This window comes from Oryctolagus cuniculus, chromosome 1 (assembly GCF_051225735.1).
Source record: "Oryctolagus cuniculus isolate XC-2025 breed Fujian yellow rabbit chromosome 1, ASM5122573v1, whole genome shotgun sequence".
NCBI classification, from domain to species: domain Eukaryota; kingdom Metazoa; phylum Chordata; class Mammalia; order Lagomorpha; family Leporidae; genus Oryctolagus; species Oryctolagus cuniculus.
The window spans coordinates 104,503,084-104,515,471 of NC_142867.1; the positions used below are offsets into that span (position 1 = coordinate 104,503,084).

The 12,388-nt window shown below is 51.8% G+C and overlaps 1 long non-coding RNA gene across 1 annotated transcript in view; it reads left to right on the plus strand.

Annotated features, from left to right (window-relative positions):
* Positions 1-12,388, plus strand: part of LOC127491737 (uncharacterized) — a 55,653-nt gene that overhangs the window by 28,299 nt on the left and 14,966 nt on the right. The window lies entirely within an intron of this gene.

Here is a 12,388-nt window from a genome sequence, read left to right on the forward strand (position 1 = left end):
GAATTAACTAATTTCCTGTGTGTCGGGCTGTGGGGCTCCTGCCTTGGAAGCTCGGAGACAGCCACCTGCCATTTCAATGGTGCTGGCAACACTTGGCTGTGGAAGGCAGCTAGGCTCAGGGCACAGCAGAAGCCAGGGTTGGCCAGGTTTGCTCAGGTTTGGGCTGTTCAGGCAGGAAAGGAAGTGAGAGAGCTGGGGGGAAAGTGATGGAAGGCGGGAGTGGGAGGCCTGCACCTCTATGGGACTCCATAGTTAGGCACCACAGAGATTCCAAAAGGCAAGGACAAGGGTAAAACAAAAAGTGGTTGGAGGCAGGCGCCATGGCTCACTAGGCTAATCCTCCGCCTTGCGGCGCCGGCACACCGCGGTCTAGTCCCAGTTGGGGCGCCCGATTCTGTCCCGGTTGCCCCTCTTCCAGGCCAGCTCTCTGCCTGTGGCCAGGGAGTGCAGTGGAGGATGGCCCAAGTGCTTGGGCCCTGCACCCCATGGGAGACCAGGAGAAGTACCTGGCTCCTGCCATCGGATCAGCGCGGTGCGCTGGCAGCAGCGCGCCGGCCGTGGTGGCCATTGGAGGGTGAACCAACGGCAAAGGAAGACCTTTCTCTCTGTCTCTCTCTCTCACTGTCCACTGTGCCTGTCAAAAAAAAAAAAAAAGTGGTTGGAAAAATGGAATCAAAAGACAAATTTATTTTAGTGCAAAAAAAATTTGTGCAAAGTTTTTATATCATATGCATTTCCCCACAAACTTTTTGAAGACCCCTCACAAGAGAATTTTAAAGGGAAGCAGAGCTGTAGAATGTGGAGAGGAGGCTGTAACATGGTGTTTTGGACAATTAATCTGTCACATCCCTCCCAGTGGACGCAGCCCTAACCTCTTCCCTTCCCAGCCAGAGGCTGTGTGCTTCCTTCCCAGGGCTGCCTCCTTCAATGGTATTTGGAGCTTTTCCATGGGAACAGCCCCCGGGGCCCAAATGGTTTGTGAGTTGTGGAGGCTGGCAGTCTCGCTGCCTGGTGCTACACCTCATAAAGCGTCTCCACCACACCGGAAATCAGCCGCTGTCCACGCTGTCCCGAAGTCCTTCGGGCTTCTCACCTGCCCACACATCCTCACCGCTTAGCCTTTGTCATGGCTGGGCTTGGCAGATCCTTCCAGTCCTTAGCGATGTGGTGAAATTTGGTAGCTGTTTCTCAACTAGTGTCATCAGGGGAGTTCGGCAAGAGGATTCGTGGCCCGAGGTGCCTTCCAGCCCTAGAGGGCTCTGCTTGGTCCTTCTCTGCCCTTGTCCGTGCAATGTGCAATGTTGTCCTTCCTGACACAGGGAGGCCACCCTTTGGGTGTGCTTCTGAGAGCAGGGCTTTGTGGGGCTGAAGCTCGATCACTGGGTTTGTGTCCTTTTACTACTTGGTCTCTCTCATCAAGAGTGAATCTTTTTTTTTTTTTTTTTTTTGACAGGCCGAGTGGACAGTGAGAGAGAGAGACAGAGAGAAAGAGAAAGGTCTTCCTTTTGCCGTTGGTTCACCCTCCAATGGCCGCCGCGGCTGGCGCACTGCACTGATCCGAAGGCAGGAGCCAGGTGCTTCTCCTGGTCTCCCATGGGGTGCAGGGCCCAAGCACCCGGGCCATCCTCCACTGCACTCCCGGGCCACAGCAGAGAGCTGGCCTGGAAGAGGGGCATCCAGGACGGAATCCGGCGCCCCGACCAGTACTAGAACCCGGTGTGCCGGCGCCGCAAGGCGGAGGATTAGCCTAGTGAGCCGCGGCGCTGGCCAAGAGTGAATCTTAATAATTATGAGTTCAATTTCCTTGAAGAGAGGACTGACCAGTGCCCTTGGCCTCATTCTCTCAGGTTTTCTACCTGATTAGCGGCCAACACACCTGCCAGTCTCCGAGTGCTATGGGCTAGGCAGGCAGCTAGTTTAGGATTTACCGAGCTGGACGTATCTGCAAGTCACCCTCCTCCCCGATCCCATGTGTGATACAGTCCTCCTACTTACCAGTCACAATACTCCCTTTCCTGAGATTCATCTGCTTTGTCATCTGGGATGTGGGGCAAAAGACACCATGATGGTATATGTATTAAGCTCCGGATGGAATTTATGGAGGTACTGTCAGACTCCCTGGTGGCATCATGCCTGTAGATGCATCCCAACCTCCCAATCTCATAAAGGAGGTGCTAGGCGGTGCTCTCCCTCTCTCTTCCTCTAGAGACAGTGCCTGGAGGAGGTGCTGGAGTGCTCTCTCTGTGTCCCTCCCCCTAACCCCTTTCTCCTTCTGGGCCCAGTGCCCACTCATGCTTATCTCGGTGTGGGGCAACCTGTGTTTGTTTTCTTACCTTCTGAATAAAATTCACCTTATCTTTTTGTCCACACCAAGAATGCTTCTTTGTGTATAACAAGGGCCTGGAATAAAAATTAACACCCCCACTTCCCCTCTACAAGAATGTGGGCGTTGAATGGGCGCTCGAGGTGGCCAGCCTCAGCAGCTTTGCCGGCAGCTGGGGCATGGTGGAGCCACGGTGAATTCTGTGCTCTGTCACCCACCTTCCACTTGCCTGCTCTACAACACTGTTAGGACAACGTCCTGGTCATCTACACAAGAACATGCGGTTAGTGCCTTAGTCCCCATCCTCCCTCCCGGGATGACCTCTGGCTGCTCAGGCCACTCGTGGAGTGATGGGCCCCATGGTTTCCTTAGTGCCGTGAAGACCCACACACTGCCTTTGGCCCTGGGTGATCAGCAAAAAAGAGCTTGGCATGAAGAGCTGCTGGCCCAACCCTTGCATGTAGAGGATGGGATGGGCGCGGCTTGGGTGTGGGGTGCCCTCCCCCACCCTTTCAGAATCTTCTTCCCCACAAAACTCTGTTCAGTTCATGCTGGGCACTATGGGGGTCACAGAAAGGAACGGAAACCTGTACCTTGATCATTTTTTTCACACCAAATTTCATATGCAAATGACCTTTACTGTAAACAGGAAATATAACGCCGGTGAATGACCCTCAGCCCCTCTTGGCCCCTCCCTTCCTCGACCTGCATTTTCTCCTGGACGCCCACCACAGCCTCTTGCCCTTCGGGAAGGCTCAGGACCCAGCAGTGGGGGAGAGAGGGTCAGGGAAGTGTTGAAAGCTCAGGCACGACGTGGGTGTGTCTAAAATTAGGCAGCCACGCATCCAGTTTGCTTGGGACAGTCAGTCTACTCATCTCGACTTAGTGGCCAGTAGCTCTCTGTTTTACTCTCAGCAGTGTCTTCACGTGGATGAGAACCTACACGATAACCCTATTGAAACCATCTTCCTCACCACTGATTCGCATAACTTGCTTTTGTATTAGTGCAAGATGTTCAGTATCTAAGAGGCTGCGTTGGCCTCATCTCCAGGGGACAGGTCTCAACTCAGGTAGGGAAGGTGGAGGCATGCAGACAGACGCCTGCAGTTCAGCCCTAGGGACCGTCCCTGGCTCTGCTCTGGGAGGTAGCTCCCTGTCCTGGGAGCATTTCCATTTTCATAGGAAATTCTCCAAGAGCTCTTCCGGCCTCTCAAGTCTGCAGGGCACGTAGCTAGTGCCACAAAAACAAAGTAAGCAATCAGCTATTTCGGGCACAGCCTTCTGACCCCTCTGACTTCCCCAGCTGGCCAGCGGCTGCCGGAGGGCTCTTGGTCCTACCCTGGCAGCAGCCTGCCCGTGAGTACATTTGCAGGCTACCGGAGCTTCGGGGAGCCGCGGTCTTGACCTCTCTGTAGGATGCTGGTCCAACTGGGGCCACGTGGGTTGGTGCAGAGAAACGAGATGGTTGCTTCTTCTGTTGTAATTCACAGCTTTGCTGAAGCAGGGCTTCCTGCTCTACCATATGAATAGGAAACAAACACATTGTTTTGTTGTTTGATTTCTGAGCAAGGCTGGAGTCTTTGAGGGCCGTTTAAAATTTAATAAGTGAGAATAAAATACGGAGGAAACGACATTCCTCCAGGGCTTCTGGCTGCAGCAGATTTGTTAATTTTGCCTGGCACGAGCCCACCCTGGTCCTCCACTGTGGAACAGAAGGCCTTCGGGAGGGCCACAGGGTTGTGGCTCAAGTGAGAACCGAGGCAGCCAGAGGGAGGAGGGCTTCCAGGGAGCCCTGGCAGTTGCCTCTGCACTGTCAAAGTCATCCAGCAGAATTTTACTGGGCACCTACTGTGTGCCAGACAGTGCTAGCTGCTGGACCCGGTGATGAAAAACGGAACTCACCGACTAGCATCGGGCAGGTGCAGAGTGGTGAGAGAGAGTGCCGGTGTGCAGGAGCGAACAGCAGAGGGTCCCGTGCAGCACTCTGATGCTCCGCAGAGAGCCTCTTTGGGAATGCAGAGTGCAGTCCCCTCACTGCTGGGAGCAGTGCCTGCACCGGCAGATGGAGGGCCCTCTGCTGAGGCGCCCTGTGGGGACTTCCTCCCATGACCACCACACCCGAATTCACACTCTCTTCCTGGGGTAGCCTGCATCTGGTGAGCGATGGACCTCGGTGTGTAAGGATTGACCTCCTTGTGCTAACTTGAGACAACTCTGAAGGTCATTTGAGCCTCAGGACCCGCAAAGGTCAGCTTTGAGGCCTGCATCTGGTGAGCAATGGACCTCAGTGTGCAAGGCCTGACCTCCTTGTGCTAACTTGAGACATCTCTGAAGGTCATTTGAGCCTCAGGACCCCCAGAGGTCAGCTTTGAGGCCTGCATCTGGTGAGCGATGGACCTCAGTGTGCAAGGCCTGACCTCCTTGTGCTAACTTGAGACATCTCTGAAGGTCATTTGAGCCTCAGGACCCCCAGAGGTCAGCTTTGAGGCCTCTTTGGGGACTGCAGCACAGCTCAGCTTCTTCTTCCTGATCCTGCCTCCTCCCGCCCCCAGGCGGTGTTTGCAAGAGCACTCCCTAATAAACCTTCTGCACCTGGATCTCCACCTCAAGCTTTGCTTTCTGAAGAGCCCAACCTGTAGTAATACCTAAGGTGGTCTGCATTGTTCAAGGAAGGCTTCCTGGAGGAAGTGACTGTGGGCTGAAACCTGAAGGATGGTAACAGTCAGGTAACAGCTATGGATCTGGAGGGAAAAGGTACTGACCCCACAGAGGGACAGAATGTGTGTGGTCCAGTAGGCACGAGGGAGCAGAGCAGACTTAGATGGGAATGGTGACATGGGAGGCTGGGGTTGGGCAGAGGACATAGGGTGGTGGTCTTATGAGCTACGGTAGGGGTGTGAGCTTTGTTCTAAATGCATTGTAATATCACTGCAGGAAGGGGGAGTTCAAGTAGGGCGGAGGTGACAGTGGATTTATTTTCTTATAAGAAGAGAATTGTTGTAGGAGGGAGGTAAAATCAGAGGCAAGGAGAGCAGCTAACAAGGCTGTTTTTAGTAACTTAGAAGAGAGATGACAGTGGCCTGAATTGCAGTAGATGGAAGGAGGTAGATGGATTTAAGAGATATTTATTTAGGAGGAAAAAATCAATTGTGAGGCTCTGATGGTGTGATGGTGGGCAGGATATGAGAGAGGAAATGGTGAGGATGATGTTTGGGTTTCTGGCTTGAGTCGCAGAGAGGGTGCTGCTACCATTTAGCTCCAAGGGGAGCCAGTGAAGGGGCACATTTGGGAAGGTTAGTGGAGGTGAAATGTGTTTTGTTCAGAAGTACCGGATTCGACTTACCTTTGGGAGATTCTAGTACGAAGTTGTGGAATTTAGGCATCTGGTTAGAAAGCTAGGGAAAAAAAGGGAGTTATTTATTTAGTTATCTTTTGCTTTATGACAAATTACCTTCAAAGTGTAGTGACTTAAAACAACAATAAACCTTTATAATTTCGGTTTCTCTGAGTATGATGGGAAGGGGTGCGTTAGGTTGGGGACCCCTCGTGAGTCTGCAGACAAAACACTGGTCAGGGAGATGGTCACCTGATGGTTTGACGAGGCTGGAGGATCTGCTTCCAACAGGGCGCACTCACATGGCCGTCAAGCTGGTGCCAGTGGCACGTGGCATGAAATTCTCATCCTGTGGGCCTGTCCTCAGGGGCTGATTGAGTGTCTTCTTGCGGTAGCGCCTGGCTTCCCCCAGAGTGTGTGATTTAGGGGAGCAGGGCAGAAACAGCAAGGTCTCCGGTTGACTCGGTCTCAGAATCCTAAACCGTCCCTTCCCCCATAGGCTGCTTGCCGCACAGACTGACCTTGATATGTTGGTGGAGGCCACACACAATGCAGACCTCGAGGACCATTGGAGCCATCTTTGAGACTGGCTATTTCAGTTGGAAATACAGATTTGAAAATCATTAGAATCTAGATGACAACTGATGTCCAGTGCTGGGCAAGGTCAGCTGAGAGAAGTGTGTGGAATGGAAAGGGGAGGCGCTAAGGACAGAGCCTGGGGAGAGACCCTGGGTTTTAAGGATAAGAAGGAGAGAAGTCTGTGAGGGAGACGGATGGCGAGGGTGACCTCTGGTGTGCCCCCGGGGTGAATTATTCTGCCCATTTTCACTCTCAAAGGTGCCCTGGATTGGATGGGAATCGTGTAGTCCCCTTAAGATAAAAGAGCAGGCAGAGCACCTGGAGGAGCACCTGGAGGTCACGCCACGGCTGTCATTGAAGATTCTGGCAGTGAGGTTGGACAGTGGGAGCAGAGACCCAGGGGAGTGAGGAGGGAAGAAAGGGGACAGTGTTATTTTTAGAAGCTTAATCAAGAACCAAAGAGAGAAAACGGGCCTTAAGAACATGTGGAGGGTCCGGTGCTGTGGTGCAGCGGGTTAACGCCCTGGCCTGAAGTGCCGGCATCCCATATGGGCACCGGTTCTAGTCCCGGCTGCTCCTCTTCTGATCCAGCTCTCTGCTGTGGCCTGGGAAAGCAGTACAAGATGGCCCAAGTGCTTGGGCCCCAGCACCGACGTAGGAGACCCAGAAGAAGCTCCTGGCTTTGGATCGGTATAGCTCCGGCCGTTGTGGCCATCTGGGGAGTGAACCAGCGGGATGGAAGACCTCTCTGCCTCTACCTCTCTCTGTAACTCTGTCTTTCAAATAAATAAAATAAATCTTTTTTTTTTTTTTTTAAAGAACATGTGGAGTAGTAGGAAAATTTTCCCCGAGGATGCCAGCCACAGGAATATGGTAACTGATGAAGATGCTGTCGTACAGAAGGAAAGGTTCATGGCCATCCACGTTCCCCAGAGTGGGGAAATGATCAGGAAGACAGCTTGGGACCCCTCAGTATCTCAAAACGTAAACCCAGGGGCTAGCATTGTGGTGCAATGGGTAAAGCCACTGCTGGCAATGCCGGCATCCCGTGTGGGTGCCGGTTCATGTCCCAGCTGCTCCACTTCTAATCCAGCTCCCTGCTAATGGCCTGGGAAAAGCAGCAGAAGATGACCCAAGTGTTTGGGCCCCTGCCACCCATGTGGGATACCTGGATGAACCCTTTGCTTTGGCCTGGCCCAGTGCTGGCTGTTGGTGGCCATCTGGGGGAGTGAACTAGCAGATGAAAAAGATCTCTTTCTCTTTCTGTATCTCTCGCTTTCAATAAATCAGTAAATCTTTAAAAAAAAAAAAAAAACCCTTAAACCTAGGACTAAGGTGCAGAAGCTGGTTGGGAAGGACTGGGAGGCCCTGAGGCCTGGAAGTTCCCATGTTGATACTCAAGCCTGCCTCGCGATCACTGGGGTCTTTAAGGCCTCAACTTTATGCGCCCTGGCATCACAGTGGGTCCTGAGTGCCTGGGAGCACCGTGCCTGCTTAGCCTCTCGCTATCTTTGTGAAGCTCTTTTCTGGGACCCTCCCTGGTGATTGCCATTGCCCACTGGCTGGCAGTGGAGCAGCAGGACTCACATCAGGGGCATTGTGAGCTGGGCTTGTGGGTTGAGGTAGGAATGCTGAGGGTATCTTGGCTTGTGTGTGCAGCAGAATGAGCTGAAATATTTCTATTTCAATTCCATTCCTGGGAAGAGGAGAAAACTAGAACCAAGTTTCCATTGTCCGAGATAGCTCAGGCAGAAGCACTGGGGACCCCTTATTGACCCAAAAGGAGACAAATGATATCTAAAAAGATCAGAATTATTGCTTCACAAGGAAGAGAATCAAAGTCATGTAGCTAAGATAATACATGGTGTTTGAAGGGAAATGAATTCTTGCAGAAGTGAGCTGGTTTGCACCTCAGCAAAGATGGAGGAAGCTGGTGTAGCCAGCTGGAGGAGAGAGACCTAAGTGCATTTGAAGTACCCACATCACCCCCTCTATCCAGTAGACAATGAAGGCTCCCCTTCCGTCCAATAGTGAGCAGAGGCCTGTGACATCCCGCTGAGAGCCCAGAAGAAAGAGGTCCCACAAGAAAGGATTCTAGACCAGGGTTCACCTGCGTTTGGAAGAGGTGGAGGGTCTGGAGAGGGGAGGAGGGACACTGGGTGACAGGGCCTTATGGAGGAGAGGGCTGGGGAGTGAAGTCTGGCTAAGTGGACCTCAGAGGGTGAGGCCTTGCCTTCACCTCCACCTTGAGGCACAAAGGCAAGGTGGACAGTGAGAAAGTCCCTTCTCCTGCCTCTGAGCGCATCGGGGCACTTCCTGCAGCCCTTCAGTGAAGACAAGCCAACCTGTCCACTGGGCTAGAGGCCATATGCAGTTCTATGAAGATAACCACAGGGCCCTCCGGGTGATGGGGCAATGCCTGTCTGTCTCACCTGCCAATGCTTTTGCCACGTGCAAGCAGAGGAAGGGTGATTCCACGCAGGAGGTGCTGCTCTGACCCTGAGAGACTAGAATTATTCCAACCTCTTGCAGTGATCTCTTCACCTGGTCTGAGCACATGTGACCGAGTGACAAGCAACACCTCTCCTGTGGCTGTAGTTCACGTAAGTGAATGCCAAGGTCCTCTAAGGCGGGCACTCTGGTAACTTGTGCATGTGCTGGGTTGTGGCCATGCCAGACATTTGCGGATCAAGAGCCTTATTGGAGTGGGAGAGGGGCCAGCTCAGAGCTTGCCTGCCCTCCCCTGCTGCTTGGTGTTGGCTGCACACCCAGCCTCATAAATCCTATGCCCTCCCAATCTGGACAGATTGGTGGTCTCACCACATCATCTCATAACGGCTGCCACGGAGCACCACGGAGCGTATTTCCAGCAGGGAGTCGACTCTTCCCGGCAGCCTTATAATTTAAAAACAAATTGATTTGCTATAATTGCAGATGTCTGGATGGTTTGGCCCTGCCAGGCCTCTTCTGAAGGCAAACGGCCTGGTCCAGCTGGGCGAGGCTGTTTCCTGACAAATGTGCGCTGCTCACACAAGGGTGTCTCTGCATCCCGAGTCCTTCCCCAGTTTATGGCAGGATGTAATTCCACATTGGGTATTTTTTTTTTTTTTATGATTCCTTTTCTTGACACTTGAAATTCTGAGTTTCATTTCTCCCCAGAGAGGTCCTGGAATCATCCAGCCATCCTCCTCGTCAAAGTTATGGGCAATTTGACCTGCCATTTAGCCATTTCCTGGAGACGGCTGAGTGGCTCCCGGGGCTGTTTCGGCCTTGCAGACAACACACGGTGTGTTATCGCCCATGCAGATGAGGCGGACGCCCGGGCTACTGGCTTGAGACTCGTTGCCCTTGCGAATGTTAATGCCTCCTCCTTCGGCCTGCCGAAGTCTTTGCCAAGTGCACCCACTCCAAGCGGGGCCTGGGCTCCTCCCTCTGAGTGACTGATTTGATTTTAAAGAGCACCGGGTTGAATAGACAGATTAAGGAGAGATCGAGCCACAAGGACTGTCATGTTCTGGAGAAGTTTCCAGGAGCCTGGGTGGGCGATGCAGACCTTGACTGAGCCCATACTGATAGGTAAAGCTGTGACTGCTGCCCACTGTCTTCCTCTGCCAGATGCTTATGGAACACCCAGAGGTGACGCAGACCTGTTTTTTTTCTGTGTGGTGGTGAAATAGGCTTTGTCAGATCTTTTCAGCACATGGTGTCAGTGCTCACAAACAGCACCATGTCAGCTTTTGTGGGCGCTGGGGTGGGAATGTTTTCATTACACCTGCAGCTATTTGCTGTGACAGGTGTAAGGCTAAGACAATACCTTCCAAGACAAGAACCCCATAGGGTGAGTGTCATTACCCCCATTTTTACAGAAAAGCAAGCTAGGGCGTGAGAGGCCAAGTCACCAGCTAAGTCACGTAGGCCGTGAGAATCAGGGCCAGGATTCAAAGCTAGGGACTGTTGACGAGGCTGCATTTCCTGTCTCCCTGGCCTGCCAAGGGTTGGAGGCAGCATCAGGGCCCCTGTGGATGTGGCCGGGGCATGGCTGCTCAGGACGGATGAAGTAGGAATTGAACTTGGCTCCCTGAGCTGCCGCTCTCCTCTTCCTAGCCACTCTTCCCGCCTCTCGCTTGAAAGGGACCAGAGGCCTCCACAGGAGACTGCAAATTGGTGGCAATTTAATTGAGGAGATTTTCTGAGATTGGAACCAGCTGGAAAGAAGTAGAAAGCTCAGAAACCATCTTTGGGCTGGATCTAAATATAGCCTTGCCGAAGTGCTTAATTTTTTTTTTCCCCCTCACCATTTTGTTGTTGACTTTGAAGGAGCTTGGCTCCCTGGAGGAAATGTTTTTGGCTGGAGAAATAGAGTTTTTCTTCAGTTTGTCTTTTGTGTAAATAAGAGGAACATGAAGCACGAATGTTACACTGGTTCTTATTGATTAAATCCTAACAAGTTAAACAGCTTCACAGTTGGCCAGCTTAGCGTGCTCATGGCAGCCTTGTAGCTAATTGTGGGGAGGCCATGGCTGAGGTGACGAAACTTCTCCCTTGGGTCCTACTTCTTCTATCTCTTGTTCTCTATCTCCCCATTGCTACCTGTTTCTGGTTCTTGTTGTAGTCCCATCTGTTTCTTTTCACCTGTGTCTCTCCTTTTTAAGAGTTCCATGAGTCTTTCCCTTTCATTGTCTGATTTAATCTTACATTTTTATTTATTTGAGAAGCTGAGAGAGAGAGGAGACATACACAGAGATCTCTCATCTACTGGTTCATTACCCAAATACCTATAACAGCTGGACAGCTACAGCTGGGCTGGGGCTGAAGTCTGGAGCTGGAAGCACAATCTAGGTGCCCCATGTGGGTGGCAGGAACCTAATTACCACTGCTTCCCACGATCTGCATCAGCCGGAAGCTGGAGTGGGGAGCAGATATGGGCATCAAACCCAGGCACCACTATGTGGGGTATGGGCATCGTAGCCACTAAGCCCAATGCCCACCTGTCTGTTTTTCCCTTGGGATTCTGCAGTAACAGCAGACACAGACTCTGAGCTCAAGGAATTTATAAGACCTCTCTCTGGTATTTCCATCATGTTGTCTTTCCACTTGTCTATATAAGTGGCTGGGTGCAGCTGGTCATTATCAGATCTGCTTTTGTCATTGCCATTTAAGATGCTGGTTAAGATACATGTGTTCTGGGGCTGGCACTGTGGCATAGGGGTAAAACCACTGCCTGCAGTGCCAGCATCCCATATGGGCGCCGGTTCAAGTCCTGGCTGCTCCACTTCTGATCCAGCTCTCTGCTATGGCCTGGGAAAGCAGTAGAAGATGGCCCAAGTCTTTGGGCCCCCGCCCCCGCATGGGAGACCCGGAAGAAGCTCCTGGCTCCTGGCTTCAGATCGGTGCAGCTTCACCATTGCGGCCAACTGGGGAGTGAACCAGTGGATGGAAGACCTCTCTCTCTCTCTCTCTCTCTCTCTCTCTCTCTCTCACTTTCTCTCTCTCTCTCAGCTTCTCCTCTCTGTAACTCTTTCAAATAAATAAATAAATCTTTAAAAATAGACATGTGTGTTCCATATCAGAGTGCCTGAGTTTGAGTCCTGCCTCCATCTCCTAAATCCAGCTTACTGCTGATGTGCACCTGGGGAAATAGCAGGTGATGGCTCAAGTAGTTGGATTTCTGCCACTCACCTGGGAGACTCAAATCACTCAATAAGGATTTTGGAAGGGAAGGGAAACTATGCATTTTATTACCTGAGTCCTTAGGAACACCTCTCCCACTTAGCTGTTTGTGAATCTTGGTTACTACTTCATGCCTGGCCAGAACTTCTCAACTTCAAATCTGGTCATGAACCCTACAGAGATGAAGGAAACTCTGAAACAATAAGTAAGTTTCTTAATAAACATGTCTACGTACACTAATGTTTTTTTATTTGACAGAGAGAGAGAGAGAGAGAGAGAGAGAGAGAGTGCTTTCCCATTTCTGGTTACTTCCCTAATGCCTGCAATGTCTGGGGGAGTCAGGAATTCAGTTTGATCTCTCATGTAGGTTGTAGCGACTCAAGTACTTGAGCCATTACCTGCTGCCCACCAGGGTGTGCATCAGCAGGAACTGGATTTAGGAGCTGAAGCCAGGATTCAAATTCAGACACTCTGACATGGAG